The sequence below is a fragment of the Ambystoma mexicanum genome, chromosome 5p (assembly GCF_040938575.1).
Source record: "Ambystoma mexicanum isolate Mex_15411 chromosome 5p, UKY_AmexF1_1, whole genome shotgun sequence".
NCBI classification, from domain to species: domain Eukaryota; kingdom Metazoa; phylum Chordata; class Amphibia; order Caudata; family Ambystomatidae; genus Ambystoma; species Ambystoma mexicanum.
In genome coordinates this window covers 748,677,052-748,694,379 of record NC_090930.1, presented here as the reverse complement: position 1 = coordinate 748,694,379, position 17,328 = coordinate 748,677,052, and the positions used below count along the sequence as shown (strand labels likewise).

Genomic DNA, 17,328 nt, shown 5'->3' with positions numbered 1-17,328 from the left:
GTGTGGGGGGCCACTATACCACCATGGATGTTTTCAGTGGACATGGGTGTGGCCCTTTCTCCCCACCCCAACTGGATGGGGGCATCTCATGTAGCCCTCCCTGGGGGCTGATTGCTGGTGCAATCTGCCCCTAGGAAGGAGTACATGAGATGCCCCCCCAGCCATTTGGGGTGGTGGGGGAGGGCCACCAGGAAACTTTGGAATGGCCCCCCAATGCATGGGGCAGTATGTTTTGACACCCTGGGGGCAGATGGGCATAATGTGCTCATCTGCCACTAGGAAAGGGGCAAAACAAAAATAATTAAAAAAAAATTATAACTTGTTTTGGGTTGGTCTGAGGGGGCCACTAAACCACCATGGATGTTTTTAGTGGAAAGGCGGGTGCCCATGGGTGTCTTCTTTTCAGAAATGCAAGGGGTTCCCTGTTCTCCTTGGTGGCTTCGACACCCTAGGCCCAAATCTGTAGGTTGTCCACATGAGCAAAATTCCTGAAAATCTCATCTGCCAAAAGACTTGGGGTTATCAGTGTTTTAGACTTTTCCCTTTGCGTCCAGGTAGGTGCACCCACACATGTGAGGTACCGTTTTTGTCGGGACACCTGTGGGAATGCGAGAAGGTAGGACATGTGTTGTTGGCGGTGTGTTTCGGTGGGTGAGCAGATTGAAATGTGCGAAAATTGTGTTTTCTTTACATCATTTGGGACTTTGCTGCGGGTTGTAGGTAATAAGTTTGGGGCCGATTCATGCAAGTGAGACCTCTGTCGATTCCCACGGGTGTCCTTTTTTTGGAAACGCATGGGTTTCCCTGTTTTCCTTGCTGGCTTCGACACCCTAGGCTCAAATGTGTAGGTTGTCCAAATGAGCAAAATTCCTGAAAATCTGCTCTGCTGAAAGACTTGGGGTTACCAGGGTTTTAGGCTTTTCCCATTTCGCCAATGTAGGTGCAACCACACATGTGACGTACCGTTTTCATTGGGACACCTATGGGAACGCGGGAAGGTATGACATTTGTTGTGTTTGCATGGTTTTCATAACTTTTTGACCCATTTGGTGCTGCCCTTTGTTACACAACCCTTTAATTTCCCAAATGTGACCTACATTTAGTCGCTGCTTTAGGCACTATACACTTTTATAACCTGCACAAGTCACCTAACCTTCAAAAGGTCTGCCTGTGCTCTTTCAAAAAAGTTATGCTTGCCCTTCCTCACCACATTTGTTTTCCTTATTTGCACATGCTAAGTTCCATGGCTTGTGGTATTGCCTGTTTTGTGAAACGTTACAAAACATGTGTGATTTCCTAACTGGAAGAGTCGGGGGAATGTAGCAGAGCATTACTTTTCTCAAAATTCACAGAAGCCATTGCCTTACCGGGCCAACCATGTCCATCACATACCTTTTTTCTGTCATTTTCCCGCTTTTTCTACAAACTATGGAATTTTTCCCTACATAGTTGTTGCCTGACCTGCCCAAATCACCCCTTCCTAAACTTGGAATTTTGTCTACTTTTCAGAAATGTATGCCTTTGTGTCCTCCCATTCAGATTTCCTACCCTTTTCTTCCATTCCGTCCACGCATGTCCTATTGGAAAAAAAGGCCAAAATCACCTACCTCTCACAAAACGGTTGATAAGCATATCAAAATATGTTTTTTTGGTTTCTACTAAACCTGTTCTTGAAAGCCTGGAAAATTGGGAATTCAACACAGCAAACCATTTGTTCCTAGCACTGACAAGGAAAGAACCAAAGGCTTCTTTGTACATCATTTTATTGTCATTTTTTGAAAAAACCCAAAATGTTCTCCCTTTCTGATTATTTTCTCTCACCCCCCTACCGCAAACTAGGATTCCTTGGTGGCGTTATGACTGCCTACATGTGGGAAAAAAGGGGCCAAATTTGGCCGGGTTATCTCATGTAACAAAAAAGTTATAAGGCATAGAATGGCGACATACCAAAATCACCAAACAAGGCCTTGGCACTGGGGGGGAAAACCCATGGCAGTTAAGGGGTTAAGGAATTGTATAATTGACCATCATAATCTAAGGCATTCCCAAATTCCCAAATTAAAGTCGTAGAATTAAGTGTCTTATATATAAAAGCTATGCAACTTTTGGTACAGCTCCTTTGGGTAATTTTCAACTTTTCTTTAGATGAGGTGATGAGAACACCTGCTTTTGTATAGGGGTACCAACCTCTCCCCCCTCAACTGAGTATAGATAACATGATAAGTAGATCAAGTGGTTCTATTATTGCAGAAATCAGGATTATTGGGCCTTTATTTAAGGTAAAGAGTGCACATGGCAGTGCGCACATTTGGGTTAGGATGACCCAGGAAATTAAGGGTGCTTTAAATATCACACACATACCATGAGTGGATAAAGATATATTATGAATAAGGGATAAACAGTGAGAGATGCTTAAATAAATAAATCCCTGAAGAATTAATACAAAAATATATTTAAAAATGGATAACTCAACTACAAAATGGTGTCCAGTCTTAAGCCAGGTCTGAAAAACTATGACTCATGCCAAGAGCTTTCAGACAAGCAACATAGGCTGATACATTGGAGATTTGGCAGCATCTTGCAGTAAAGTAATTTGGCTTGTGAGGTTAAAATTGGAAGTTGGCAGGAAAAGCCAACAAGATTAATGATGAAGCAAGATAAAGCAAGGGAAACTTGGATACATTTATCTATGTTCTTAATGAGGAGGGCACAGTGTGCTTCATGCAGACCATTTTGAGAGACCAGCTGTATTATTTGGCACCATATAATAGAGTTTATCTATTTCTCCAACAGTATAAGGCACTAACTAACTTGGCAGGACAGCGAAAATCAGATAAAAGGTAGACATTGATGTGATGAAGGTGTTTTTGGCAAAAGATGAGAACTGTCATAAATGTGTCCAGCCAAGTCTAAAATAAGCTTATCAGTTGTGCATCAGAGAAAATTGTGGATGCCAGCTATGACTAATGTGGAGTTGGTGTACACCAGACTATAAAAGCAGGGGAAAGGCTAAATGTATTTGAGTGTGTCCAGCGTGTGTCTTGTAACTACAGCTAATAAAGACTGCTGAGATCCTCTCAGACATCTGATTTTCTCTTCTCTCTCTCTCTCTCTCTCTCTCTGAGAAATGTTCATGGATGCCTGGTGTTTGATGGAGGATGGGGACCAGGGCCCTCAGTTCAAGTGGCACAGCCAACGTGGGGGCATAGTCTTTCATAAGATTCAGGGACAAGGACACAGGGTTCATGGTGATCTGCTTGCAGACAGGGGGAGATGCCTGAAAAAGATGATAAGGTGAGTGACAAACTGCAGTATTTTCTCATTTTTGTCATAGGCGCCTTATGACCGTCAGCATAGCATACCTGGAATCTATGAATTATGGTATGTATTATGAAAGACAGAGACAACAGAAAATGAATAAAACAGTTTGTGATACAAACATGTAATGCTTGTTTTTTTTTAGTATGGAAGCTCAGCTGTAGGTTCATATGGCAAACACCAGTTAAAGAAATTGATAATTGGGTAGGTTTTGAGAATAGCATTTTTTCTTGGTATTTGTGCATATTTTGTTGAAGCCAGGTGCTAGAGAAGCACTTGATTGAATAACATGACATTTTGGGAAGCTTAAACCCCTGGTTGTTTAGTTAAGCAAAGGTATATATTTTGAAAGATTGTTGTTTTGCCAAGGAAACTATATGTGACTAAACCATATTGTGAGTTTACTGTTTTATACTAGAAATTATCCATAGTCATGCCACATATGTGAACTAGGGTGGTGCCATTAGGTCACTGTCTAAAGTCACACAAGTCACTTCCCATTTTAAAGTGTTTGTTAGTTATTTTGAAGTTAATGCTAGATACTTTCTCTGTGAAGGACACACTAGATCACCCCTTTTTTTTTGAGCAAAATAGGCATTTGTTATTAGTGATAAATGGGACATTTTGAAAGAGCATATATCATAAAGCATGCATGTCCAATTACACAGATGAGAAAAAGGCAATGGAAAGAAACAATTTTAAAAAAAGAATCTAGATGCATTAATGGAAAATAATTGGGAAAAAAGGGAAAGGTGCTTTGCTAAAATGTTTCAGTGCGCTACCAAAAGGAAGAGCAGATGCACACAGTTTATTTTCAAGAATCTGAAACATCAGCAGAAGGACATGGGAAAGTGATTACAGAAGGAGAGGAGAATGAGAAAGGGACACAAAATGATCAGGAGAGCAAAAGTAAGACAGCGATTTCAAATGAAAGCACAGGAGAGTGCTATAAGTAACCAGAATAGTGAGAATATTGGTAATTAAGGACAGAGAGAGGGAGCATGGGATATGCACCACAATACAATACAGAGTCATTATGATATTACACATGCAGACTCAAGCATATGCACCAAAGCCACAGCAAATTAGACAAGCTTCAAGAGGGGGGAAAGTATCTCCGACTGCACAGCATAGATGCATTAAAAAATGCTTAAAATTACATCATTTGTGAAATATGTTGCCGAAAATAAAAATGTAATTATGAGTGCAAATTACATTAAAAAGTAGATTAATACAATAGTAAATGATACTAGATTAAGCACAGTGAATATTTATGGGGAATAACAAGAATTAATAAGATAAAACACCTTTTTCAGAAGCAATGTTAAAAGTGCATGTATTGATGCAAATGTTTGTATTTAGAATGGGGAAGCATTAAGTAATGAGAGGAAGTACTCTCAGATGCACCAAGGCTAAGGTTACACACAATATAGATAACAAAAGCATGATATATTTAACAGTTGTATTGAGGAGAGATCTCAGTAAATAACTAAGGAGATAACATGCACCAGTTTAGGGATTAGTTATGAAGACACATGAATCACAGTATTTTTAAGGCCTGAACATATAAAGGAGTGTGCCATTGGGTTAAAGAGGTATTCGTTATGGAGCACACATGCTGATTAGTAGGATTTTCAAGAATAAGGAGTGCATTATTTAGATTTTTTGCAGGTTTTGTTTACATGAAACACATTCATGAATAAGTACAAGCAGGCTGGGAACTGACAAGGAAAAACAAGGAAGGCTTGGCACAATTATTGAGCATGATATGAATTACTATTATGCATGATGAATTGATGTATTGGGAGAAGTAGAGAGAAGTAGAATTTGGAGATATGAAAAAGAAGACATTTTTCATGAGATTGGGGAAAAATAGAGATAATTAGGTTAGAGTAGCTGTCATGACATGCTTATAAGGAGAGGGGGAGTGACACACACACACACATGCACACATGCCCACACACACCCAAACATACACACGCACACACACACACACACCCACAGATCCACGCACACACATACACACACATGCACACACGTACACACACGCACACACACACAATCTTGTGTAAGTACAGGCAATCAATGGATCATTTACATCAATACACATTTAGGTAGCCAGAGAATTAATTCAATACTGCAATGCGAACACACACACACACACACATATAGGATGCTTTCGCTTTACAGTGGGAATACCAATTAGGAACATTATGTCTTGCTGAAACACAATATAAGAGTAGCTGGATTTTTGGAGACTATAAATTGAAGAGAGATAGGGATACTTTGAATTTTTAGGCTCAGGAACAGACAGGAAGGGTACACACTATAAAGCTTCATATAAGAGTGATAAGGATCCCTACGGCAATGCCAGGTAGGAGAGTGCGCATCAAATTCCCAGAAGTGGTAACAGAAAGAGAAGAAAATTTACATAGTGGAACAAAATAAAAGTACACACGTGTAAGGGATTATAATATGTAAAATATAATATGTAAAAGTTGTGTTTAGACTCATTAATATGAGATGACGATAAACAGTTAAAACTAAAAGGACCGAAGTAAGAAGTTCCTAACCAAAAGATTGACGTCAATCCAGGGGGTGAAATAAATAAATAAGTAAATACAAAATGATGCATGAATGGATATTAAAGCAACAAAAAACACAAGTTGATCGAAGGTGTAAATAAAGGAACAAAAAATAACATTGTGAGACACGGGTCATGGAGGAAGGTGTGGATAAAATATTCAGATTTTCAAACAATGAGCAGCAATGGATGGTGCTTGTTTAAATTGATTAGTGTAAATGCGATTAATGAAAGGCTAAGCAGGTATGGATGGCCAAGATTGATCTAACAGTATGGGAGAACTTTTAGTAGAATTGCACAAAATAACATATAAGAGTAAGTAACATGAACATTGTTTGTGTTTATATGAAGATGTTGATTTATGTATTACAGATGAAAAAAACAGTAATTATTGGAGCACCATGGGATGTCTATATGGCCTTAGTGGAGTATAGCGATATAATGGGAAGAAACATTATGACAAAAGTAAGTACTAGTGGACAAGTAGAGATAGAAATGGTAAGTACCAGTTGACACAGTAAGTGTGTGAATAACCTTATTAATCATTATTAGGAGTAAGAAGACCCAGTTGAGTACAGAAAAAGGAAGTAAGGGATACAGTTCTTTTAAATAGGTAGCATTTTTCCCAAGAAAGGTGTAAAGAGGTGTGAGCACAGAATAGTACGTATATGCGAGTATGGACATAACTAATGAAGAGATTGAAGAATATCTTTGGCTAAAAGGTGGAGTAACCTTTTCATAATCCTGATGATAAGGAATGTCAAATATGTACATTTGGCAAATGCATGAAACTTTAAGGATAGGAAAAAAGGTCTATGCCTATATGCCACACTTGCATGTACTTAATAGGATCAGTGCTTGTTTCCAAATAACACAAGTAGGTAAGATTAGTTTAGGAAGGGCAACACAAAATGTTAATTAAGTCTCAACAGAATAAATACAGCAAAGAAAGAAGAGACCACAGTCCCACACCATCAGGAGGAGGACTTCAAAAGTACAGAGAACATTTTCAGCATAGATTAAAAACAGGCCCGTCACTACACTTATGACAATTCAAAAGAGACAAAGTGCACCATCATTTTATTTTTCAGGAAACAATCCTGCATTTTATTGGGCTGAGGACACCAAGAGAGGACCTCAGCAACATCATGTTAAAGGAAAAACAAAGGCCTATTTTAAGGAAATAACTGTTTGCTTTGCCATCTTATCATGCCTTAGCCTCTATTTTTGTTTGCACAGGGGGCAAGAAACCATATCAACTATGGATACGCTATGAAAACAGAAGGGGAGCCACTGAAGAAGACCACATCCTTTTTTTTTTAAACATGATTTGAATTTGTTATGTTGTTTGTTTTGTCTTTTATTATTTTCATACTAAAGAAGGAGACCATGTAAACTCTACTGGTGTGAAGAATGACACAATCACAGAGAACATTTTTACTTTGTCACTTAGAAAATAAGCACACTATAAAAAGAAATGGAATGTAAGCCAATAAAAAAATGGGGCAATTAAATAAAAAAAATGTGTATCTGCTTTATGGTCTCATGTCATAAACACACCAATGTATCAGCCAGTATATATGAAACATAGGTGACATTAAGATATGCAGGAAAGGGAGAAAGAAGCAGCCACACTATTATAATTATAGCAATTGTTTTTAGGAGATAGGAGTGCTTAAATGAAAAGGACACTGTTATTATAAGGTTTAGGTTTGGGGAGGCAGTGCTGATGATAAAAATGTACTTGTTCTTCAAGAGACTCATCCAATTGTTATATTACAGATGGACGGACGGCACCTGGACTCCAGGTGATTGATGGCAACCGATACTGCAAGCAGGGAGAAAAAACCCATATTGTTGTGAAAATGGGTTTGAGGGACCGAGCCACATGCCCAGTTGCAACTAAAACTGAAGACTTTTTTAATGAAACTCCCCCATCCTTGTATTCTCAAGAAACAATCTAATCTAATGCCTCCCAACTGACTATTTTATGCAAATCAGAAGATTGAGAGTTTGAGTCCTCTGTGGTCACAGAACAGTGAATCCACAAATACTAGCCTATGAATTAAGGGGCCCAAAGGACAAATACAAATAAAATATGGACTTAATTGAGAAAGTCCTTGGACTTGGACCTGGAATAAGATGAATAAAGAATCGGGTGGAAGATGTGCAGATGGAAGACAAATAAGATGAAGACGAAAATAAATGTGCATGGTGAGAGAGCAGGAACCAAGGAAGTGTCATGGGGTGGGAGGAAGAAAAACATTTAAATAAATAATAAAATGTTGTACGTGGAAGGAACAGTAGAAAATGGATTGGTGGGTTCCCTAAAGGAATGAGCAAATGTTCTAAATGACCTCTCCCGATTCTCATGGTGGCTGAAATCACTTGTTGTGCATGTTATTTTAATGTTTAATTGGGTAACGGGGTGGAAACCAGACATGAGCAAACAAAGTTATTGCTTGGGGATACGTACATGCAAAGATTAAAAGAGGGAGAAACATATGAAATGGTCTTTTGACAGAAAAGAGATACATATATATCTTATATTAGGAGAATACAATATGGTTGAAGACATTGTTGATTCTTTAGATGTGTTGTTTGTGATACCTCCCGTATTCAGATAGAGCATTACATTGAGGGGGTGACTGAGATAGGGATGCTTAGGTACACTGCATATGGGGGAGCGTGGACGCTGGGTGTAGTGGTTGAATATTGAACACTGGTCGGATATCAACCAGAGGGGGGAAATGTTTAGGGGTTGCCAACCCCTCCCCCCTCAACTGAATATGCATAACATGATAGGTAGATCAAATGGTTCTATTGTTGCAGAAATGAGGATTATAGTGCCTTTATTTAAGGTAAAAAGTGCACATGGCACTGTGCATATTTTGGTTAAGATTACCCAGGAAACGAAGGGTGCTTTAAATATCACTCACATACCATGAGTGCGTAAAGATATATTATGACTAAGGGATACAAAGTGAGAGATGCTTAAATGAATAAATAATATCTCCCTGGAGAATTAATACAGTGTCAGACAAAAATATATTTCAAAATGGATAACTCAAGTAAAAAATGGTGTCCAGTCTTAAGCCAGGTGTGTAAAACCATGACTCATGCCAAGAGTTTTCAGACAAGCAACTGATGCTGATACATTGGAGACTATATTTGGCAGCATCTTGTAGTGAAGTAATTTGGTTTGTGAGGTTAACATTGGAACTTGGCAGGAAAAGCAGGCAAGATTAATGATGAAGCCAGATAAAGCAAGGGAAACATGGAAACATGTATCTATGTTCTTAATGAGGAGGGCACAATGTGCTTTATGCAGACCATTTTGAGAGACCAGCTGTATTATTTGCCACCATATAATAGTGTATCTATTCCTCCAACAGTATAACTAGCATGGCAGGACCGCAAAATTAGATCGGATAAAGAGTAGACATTGATGTGATGAAGGTGTTTTTGGCAGAAGTTGAGAACTGTCATAAATGTGTCCAGCCAAGTCTAAAATAAGCTTATCAGTTTTGTGTGTCAGAGAAAATTGAGGATGCCAGCTCTTACTAATGTGGGCTTGGTGTACACCAGACTGTAAAAGCAGGGGAAAGGCAAAATGTCTCTGAGTGTGTCCAGACCGTGTCTTGTAACTACAGCTAATAAAAATAGCTGAGAGCCTCCCAGACGTCTCTTTTTTCTCTTGTCTCTCTCTCTCTCTCTGAGGAATGTTCATGGATACCTGGTGATTGATGGAGGATGGGGAACAGGGCCCTCAGTTCATTATGGTGTCCTAAGCATCAAGTAAAAGTCTTGACCTTGCTCCGATTACATTGGAGATATTTAAGTGTGAGTCTGCTTTATCGGCCCACTTCTGAAAAATTCATTTAATGCAAACTGCAGCATTCATGGACCTTACCTTAGCCGCTGACATGCTGAACAGATTTTAACATACCTGAAAGTTCCTGCAGATTGACTTTATTTGATCCAAATTTTATACTACAACACAAAGGACAGAGGGTGCTTTAGTTCGAGGGGTGAATGTACCGGGACATTTCTAGTGGTCAGAGGTGTTCATAAGGGTTGTGTCATGCCACCCTTCTACTTCAATCTCTTATGCCAACACACTCTATGAGGAGATGATGTAGAGAAGTCTAGATGTACCCTCAGTGCAAAGGGCACCTGTACCTGCTCTGAGCTATACGAATGACGGTATGCTGATACCAAAGACCACATCTGCTTTGTAAGGGTTAATTTATAGTTACTTTCAGCCTATGTGTGGTCATGTTTGTTAGGTAGAAACCCCTCTTTTTACCCGATGACGTAGCTCACTGGATATTTTGCTGGCTTTACTAGATTTTGGAGCCTGACTGAGAACATGTCTGAGTGCTTAGAATCATCCCATAAGGTAGAATACATTTTACCTGACTAGGTCCTTTTTGCCCCTCCTCCATTTCATATAATGGAGGTTGTCTTTGTTTGCCTCAAATACCTATGGGGACACCTGACTATCCCTTCTCCCTCTTTCTGTGTGAGAGAAATGGTCATCTTGTACTACTGGATGCCTGAATCTCAGGACATGGGGCTGTAGTCAGCCAGAAAAGAGTTTGTACTGGAATATGCAGCTACCTGTCTGGTAGAGTGTGGATTCAGTCTTTTGTATGAGAGACCCTTCCAGACCATTCCAGACAGCATGGTTGTGCTTGGAAAGATGGTCTGCCATTGACTGACCTCTTCTGTTTCAATGATTCGTGTTGTGTGATTATTTTGGTGCTGTGGTCACTCACTGTCTCCTGAGAAGGAAAACAGCAGACTCTCTAACCCACTCACATTGCCTACTACTGGAACACTGTACCTGCATTCATGGAAAGCCAGCTGCTCGAGGAAGGACTGCACCAGTATCCTTTGATACACTGAAGAATCTGATGGTGAAGCTCTGCCTTTCCAGAAGATCAGAAGGAACCAACAGTAAATCCCCACCCCAATAATCCGGAGGGAACAACTGGAACACAACTCCAGCTCAAAGGCTTTGAAGAGCCTGACTGTGCCTGTCCCACCAGACCCAGAAGGGGGTGCCAGGACTCTGAAGACTTTGTGCTGAACCAACCAGATAATCTTTGCTGTCCAGTCATTGGTCGAAAATAAAAGATCGAATGACCATTTGGTCGAATACCAATTGGTTGAAAAAAACAGGGTCGAATTTTTTATTTATTTATATATTTTTTTCGTTTCGGTTGGTAAAAAAAAAATAATAAAGAAAAAGGGGGTTGGGGGAACCCCCCCATAAAAAAAAAACGACTATTTTTACGACCATTTGGCATTCGACCAAATGGCATTCGATCATTTGGTTTTCGACCAAATGACTGGTAACCATAATCTTCACCTTAGGACATCGGGCAAGCACCCTGGTTCAATCTCACCAACGGAGAAGCTCCAGGGGCCTATGCTGTCTTTGTTCCTGCAAGTTCACCACTGAACTCACTTCCTGGTCCTACTTCCATGGATGGATCTTTTCCAGTGTGACTTCTTTAACTTTCTTCAATATTAGTTCTTCTTTGGCATCTCTATAATCTGATTGTATCCTCAGAAGCTGAATCCTGTACCCGAGGACGACATGGGGATGCTGCATCAGGTTCCTCTGGCGCTAACTCTCAAACTGTGAAGTAATCATGCTTCCAAATGGTTCTAGGGTTCCTCCAGCACTGGTGTGCCATCATTGGAAATTACAGTGGACACTGAGCAATGTGCACAGCACCAACCCTTGAAACTGCCAACCCCCTGCTGCAGAATTGCTTTTCGGTCCCAGAGCATTGCTCTCCTGACTCTCTGGTGGTGCCTGTGAGCCTCTTATTTATTTATTTATTTATTTATTCCTCCCTGGGCCTCTTCTTCATCATCAAGGGTCTTCTGTGGACTTCACTCCACTTGGTCTCCAGAAACTACCTCTATATGCACTTTTGCAGAAAGTAACTCTTTCCCACCTAAGGATCCCCTGAAGCCGCACAGCTTGTCTCCCTTGAATGGCCTCCCTTGGTCTCTTGATACCTTCTGACCTACCTTGAATAGTGTTTTGCTTAGCTGTTATTGAATGTTGTCTTCTAAGAAAGACTCTTTACTGAACTCTGAAAATTCTTCTTGAAATTGTTTCACTTACCTGATACATTGGGGAATCTTTTGATTTACTTATCTCTAAGCGTAGTGATTTTAATCTTTGCTTTTCTCATATAAAAACTATAGTTTTTATAAAAATATAGTATGTGGGCATTCTCTTATTTGATATAAATGAAAAGTGTGCATTGTACCTGTAACCCCCTCCATCCACTTCTAGAAAGTTAGACCTTGGATACTCTGCTACACTAACACCTAGCGAGCCGGATGAGCTTTGCAGAATCCCTAACTGTGCCTGTGTCAGAAGGATACACCTAATCACAGGGCTTAAGGAACATCCCTCTGACAATAACCTCTCAATGTTTCATTTGTTGGACCAAAAAGGAAACATGTCGGAACCATTTTCTGAATAATGTTCAGGTGTCAACATTTACATATTTTGGAGTAGTAGTCCTCCCAAATTTGAGAATTCCCAAGCATGTTAATCAGGGATGTAATTTCACCAAAATGCCAGGGGTAGTGGAAGTGACATCACGCGACCCTTGACCTCTGATGACATCACAGGACATGATGTCATTTGAACCCGCACCCAACTGATATCATGAAAAGTGACGGCACACAACCTTTCCCCCTTAACAAAACAGGTTACAATATCACTGTAATATGATATACATTTCATACAAGAATGTCTCACCATATGTAGCATTAACATCAGTGTGTATAGGCCCATATTACCAAATTACTGTGAATGTAAGCAGACATCCAACACAACAACCTGAAGTATTGTACATCACTCGGATTAAACTGTAAACAGACAGAGCATCTCGAAGAGGCCTAAACCCCAAAGCGCAGACATCCAGTGTCTGCCAAGTGTCTGGCCACTGACTGGAAATAGCAACTGACTAAGACAAGTCTAGCCAGAAGACAGTCAGACTGTTCTACTTCATGCTTTTACACTTCTTGTCAATACTGCACATCAACCCACTTCCGCTAGTCACCCAGAGCCTAAATATCCCCCAACTATTTTCACCATGGGCACCCCACCATCCACTGCGAGTCGCTAAGTGCCCCCCTTCAACAGCTTTAAATGACTGGCACCCACTCCCGCCCTCAAAAATCTTACACCTCCAATGCCTTGCACCAACACCTTCACAGTGTTTACACAGTGCCACCCTCCGGTAACCTAAGTCTCCAGCATTCTCCACCACCATCAACCTCAAGCAAACTAGCAACTTAAGTCTCTGGTACCCTCCTTCAATACTCCAACAATGTGAGTCTCAATTACCCTCCTCAAACATCTTATTTCTGCATGTCAACTCTCTTACAACACATTACGTCTCAAACACTCTCTTCCAACCTCTGTAAGTCACTAACTAGTACAACATTTTAAGTCTCCAGGCTTAAGGCTGAAACATGTTTGGGGATGATTGTGGTTTCATGCAGAAGGGATGTGACCTAGCAGTTCAGGCTGGACTGCCCCTTTTGGGGCACAGAAAAGGGTCAATAGGCAGTTTGACTCGGAGGCGGCCTCAATCGTTGTGACGTTACGATTCTACGAGGTGCGGCTTGAGTCGGCTTGAGTCGACGCGGACGTTCTTTCTTTCCTTCTGGGTCCTTTCCTCAGCACCCTGAGACTGAGCCAGAGCCCGCCTGAGCCCGCCCTCGCTTGCCAGCGTAAGACGACGTACGACGGACGACGTACGAATCTGCTCGTGGTGCCGGTCCGCTCCTGTGGGCGTTCATCGCACAGCCGCGGCCGCGGCTGGATACCTCCTCTGCGGGAAGCCTGGTGGGAAGCCAGCTGGAGCACACGGGAGCCGCCGGAGTGTCAGCCTGCTCTGAGCACTTCGCCGTCCGCGGGACGCCCGTGGGAGAGTGACTCCTCTCGGTGTGGGAGCGGATAGAGGCTGTGGTGGGTAATCAGCACATGGGGAAAAAGTGCAGGGGGGAGCTATACTGACTTGCAGTGATTACACTGCCTAGCAAGCAGTGTTACTCACTTAAATTGAGCCCCTTTCCCCCCCCTCTCCCCCCCCCTAGATACCTGTCCCCCCACCTTTATACCCAGTCTCCCTTCCTTGGTTTGATTTAATGGTACAGCCACCATATGGTGAGGAGTCCATCTGGGTGTGTGTGCTGAACCTGCATAGTGCCTGCCTGAGGGCCTGCCTGAGGGGCGCTACGATTTGGTGACAGCTGGTTTTGCGCCTCTTCAGCTTCATAAGGACAGTGCAGGTTACGTGTTGAAATCTAACTCGGATCTGGGTGCAGCAAAATCTAGAAATCTGGCTAGAGAGAAGGCACCTTGATCTCTGTAATAAACCTAATGGCGCCAGGGAAGAAAATGTCACAAAATAAGTACAATCTGCGTAAGACAAAGAAACAATTGGAAGTGGCAACCCTGACGAACGATGAGATGAGAAAATCTAAAATAAATAATAAGGGAAAATCCAGCATAACCATCCCCTCGGGACAGGGAGCCATAACTGGTTTCTTTGCCCCCCTTCCCTTAACAGAAACTAACTATACGATCATTGAGGACCCCGTCTCATCGGATGATAGGGGTGGTGACCCAATGATAACAATTCGCTGTTAGACCTGTGTTTGAGTATCCAGCGGGGGATGACTCCCCAGATCCTCAGGCCGTTGGAAGACACAGGTCTGCGACAGGAGAATAATTCTATGTCATCTTCTGATAACATCATAGGCCACGAGATACCTCTGGGCCGACTGTCAGCCTCCCCTAATCTAGTAATGGTTTCTATGGAAGACGGACCGGAGTCAGAGGAAGGAAATCTCTCCACCCTGTTCCCTGGGGCAAAGGAACTGGCAGAGATTCAATCCTCAGTGGCCTCTCTTCAATTTGCACTCAAAATTTTGCTCCAAATGACGGGTCGGATACTTACGAATACCAACCCATTGCCTAATACACAAATAGAAGAAAAGAATAAGGAGGAAGAGGCGGAAATCAATCTATCGGAGGCTATAGGTATCGCTGAGGAAATAAATAAGATACCTGACAAAGATTCCTCGGTAAATGAGGACTTGAATGAGTCAGTCTTCTATTCCCGTAAACAACGCAAACTGGCTAAGAAAGCGCAAAAGAATAAGGAAAACACGATGCAAGGAACTAAAGAAGATAAGACGGCGCACATTGGGGGGCGCTCAAAAAAAGCAAAAAAAAGGGCAGCCAGAGCTAAGAAAAAGATGGGCTCTGGAGAAGGTCGCCTCTGCAGTTGGCTTATCACTCATCAAGATACGAATCTAGTCTCGCCGTCCAAATATGATCAACCAGTGACGGTGGATCCGACTGATGATGTGGAAAGATTGCCGACCGTGGATGAAACAGAGGACCAAGCAGACGAATGGGAACGATTTGAGGCCGACCTTCAAGAGGAGGAAGAAACACGGATCAGGGGCCCTGACCTGGTACTTCAATCGGAACCAGCCCCGGCTAGTATCATCATCTCTCCCGGTAGATCAGTTATGGACGGACCCGATCTCTCAGGGAACAGAATCTGCCTGATCAAAAACCTGTATAAAACCTGCGAACGTAGATGGCTGCCACGATCAGAGTTCCTAATACGTCTGCATTCGGTCCCTGAACTACACGTCTTAAAATCAGATGATTTCCTGTTTGTGGAACCATTAAAAAGCCTTAACCCCTGTGTGTCGGCAATACATTGTAAATTTATATCCACCGCACAGATGCTTAGGAAATACCGTGAAGAGCTGAGGGCTGTGGATGTTGAGGTTGATGCAGACTTGGACGAAGTTGACTCCAGTGCCGAACTTGTGGAAATAAGTGGGCCGGGCATACCAGAGGAGTATCCCTTGATACCTAAAGGAAAGAAAGTTGAAATTGCTGATGTTCAGTTGGTCCTAAAATGGCTCGCGGAATCTCTTCCTGAGGTTTTACCTAAACATTGAAATTTGACATTGTTATCGTGGAACACAAGAGGTTTTGCTCATCTGTTGACGTCGGAGGGGTCGGTTGGACATTTTGTTACTTGATGGATACATGAATTATCAATCTTATGCTAAGAAGGGCGATAAAGGGAGACCGTTTGGAGGGCTCTTGATAGGTGTGATCAGCTCTCTGCCCTCGAGGCAGATACCCTGTAATGTTTGTGATAATATGCTGGCAGTAGAGGTTGAATATGGATCACAGGATGATAAGGGGAAGTTCCTGTTGATAAATATATATAATCCCCGCATGCGGGAACTAGTGAACCTATTCAAGAAGCCCTTCATGAATTACTGGCCTCCTGGTCTGTACTACCTGGTAACCGAGCAGTGATTGTTGTGGGTGATTTTAATTGTCGCATTCCTGCTGTGACAGGGAAATATCCTCAAAACCCCAAGTTAAGAGAGAAACATCTATTAACACACATCAAAACCGACATCGAGGGACCACGTTGGCGTCGGTTGCTTGACGAATGGGATCTGGAAATGCTGAATGGCTACACGAATAGTGACTACCCGGGGAAAACATACTTGGTCCAATGGGCTATATAGTAGTACCCTGGATTACATCTTCATGTGCCCTAAAATGCTGCTCTTAGTAGAAGATATGTCTGTATCACCAAACAAATGGAGCGATCATTCAGCTCTCCATTGCATACTAAACATACAACAGAGAGCTTTCGACAAGTGCAATATGGGCACAGTCTACGCGAATAAATCAGGCTCCAACATTAGATGGTCGGCTAAGAATATTAATCAGGCTGCACTGGCACTCGAGATGGATAAATGGCCAAATCTACCCAATTTCCATTCCATGTCTATTGAATCCATAGAAAATTGGATAAAAGCCTTCTCTCATACACATGCTTTGGTTCCGACCACTAGCATGTATAGACCGGAGGGTGGGCCCTGCTCTTATAATAATAAGATTAGAGATGCCAAAAGGGACTTGAGACGGGAACTGCGTATGAGCAAGAAAAAGCTAGGACCGTCTGATGTATTACGAGTGGTTGCGAGGAAAATCAAAAATAAGTATAGATCTATTATTAAAAATATTAAATCTGTCGCTAATACCTGGGCTCACCAGAGATTAGTGCAAACGATTTGTTCTAAAAACTCTCGTAGTATTTGGGCACTTCTGGGGGAAACTAGGGAGTCATCGAAGGGCCAAATGGTTAATCCAATTAAAGCTGAGACATGGGTTGAGTTTTTACTTGCCCGTAACACAAAACTACCGAGTGACAAATTGGGCCCTCAGATAACCTTGGCTCCCCATCTGGCCTTTGATACCTCATATACGGCCATAATCTCTAAGATAAAGACGCTCAAACCGTCCAGAGCTCCAGGACCGAACGGCC

General features: G+C 41.8%; 1 long non-coding RNA gene across 1 annotated transcript; it reads left to right on the top strand.

The window, feature by feature from the left end:
- The first annotated feature begins 64 nt into the window (after window positions 1-64).
- On the top strand, window positions 65-9,567 carry LOC138481165 (uncharacterized). Its single transcript, XR_011274203.1, has 3 exons — window positions 65-3,294; window positions 6,275-6,367; window positions 7,685-9,567. It is a non-coding gene; the product is annotated as an uncharacterized lncRNA (long non-coding RNA).
- Window positions 9,568-17,328: the final 7,761 nt, after the last annotated feature.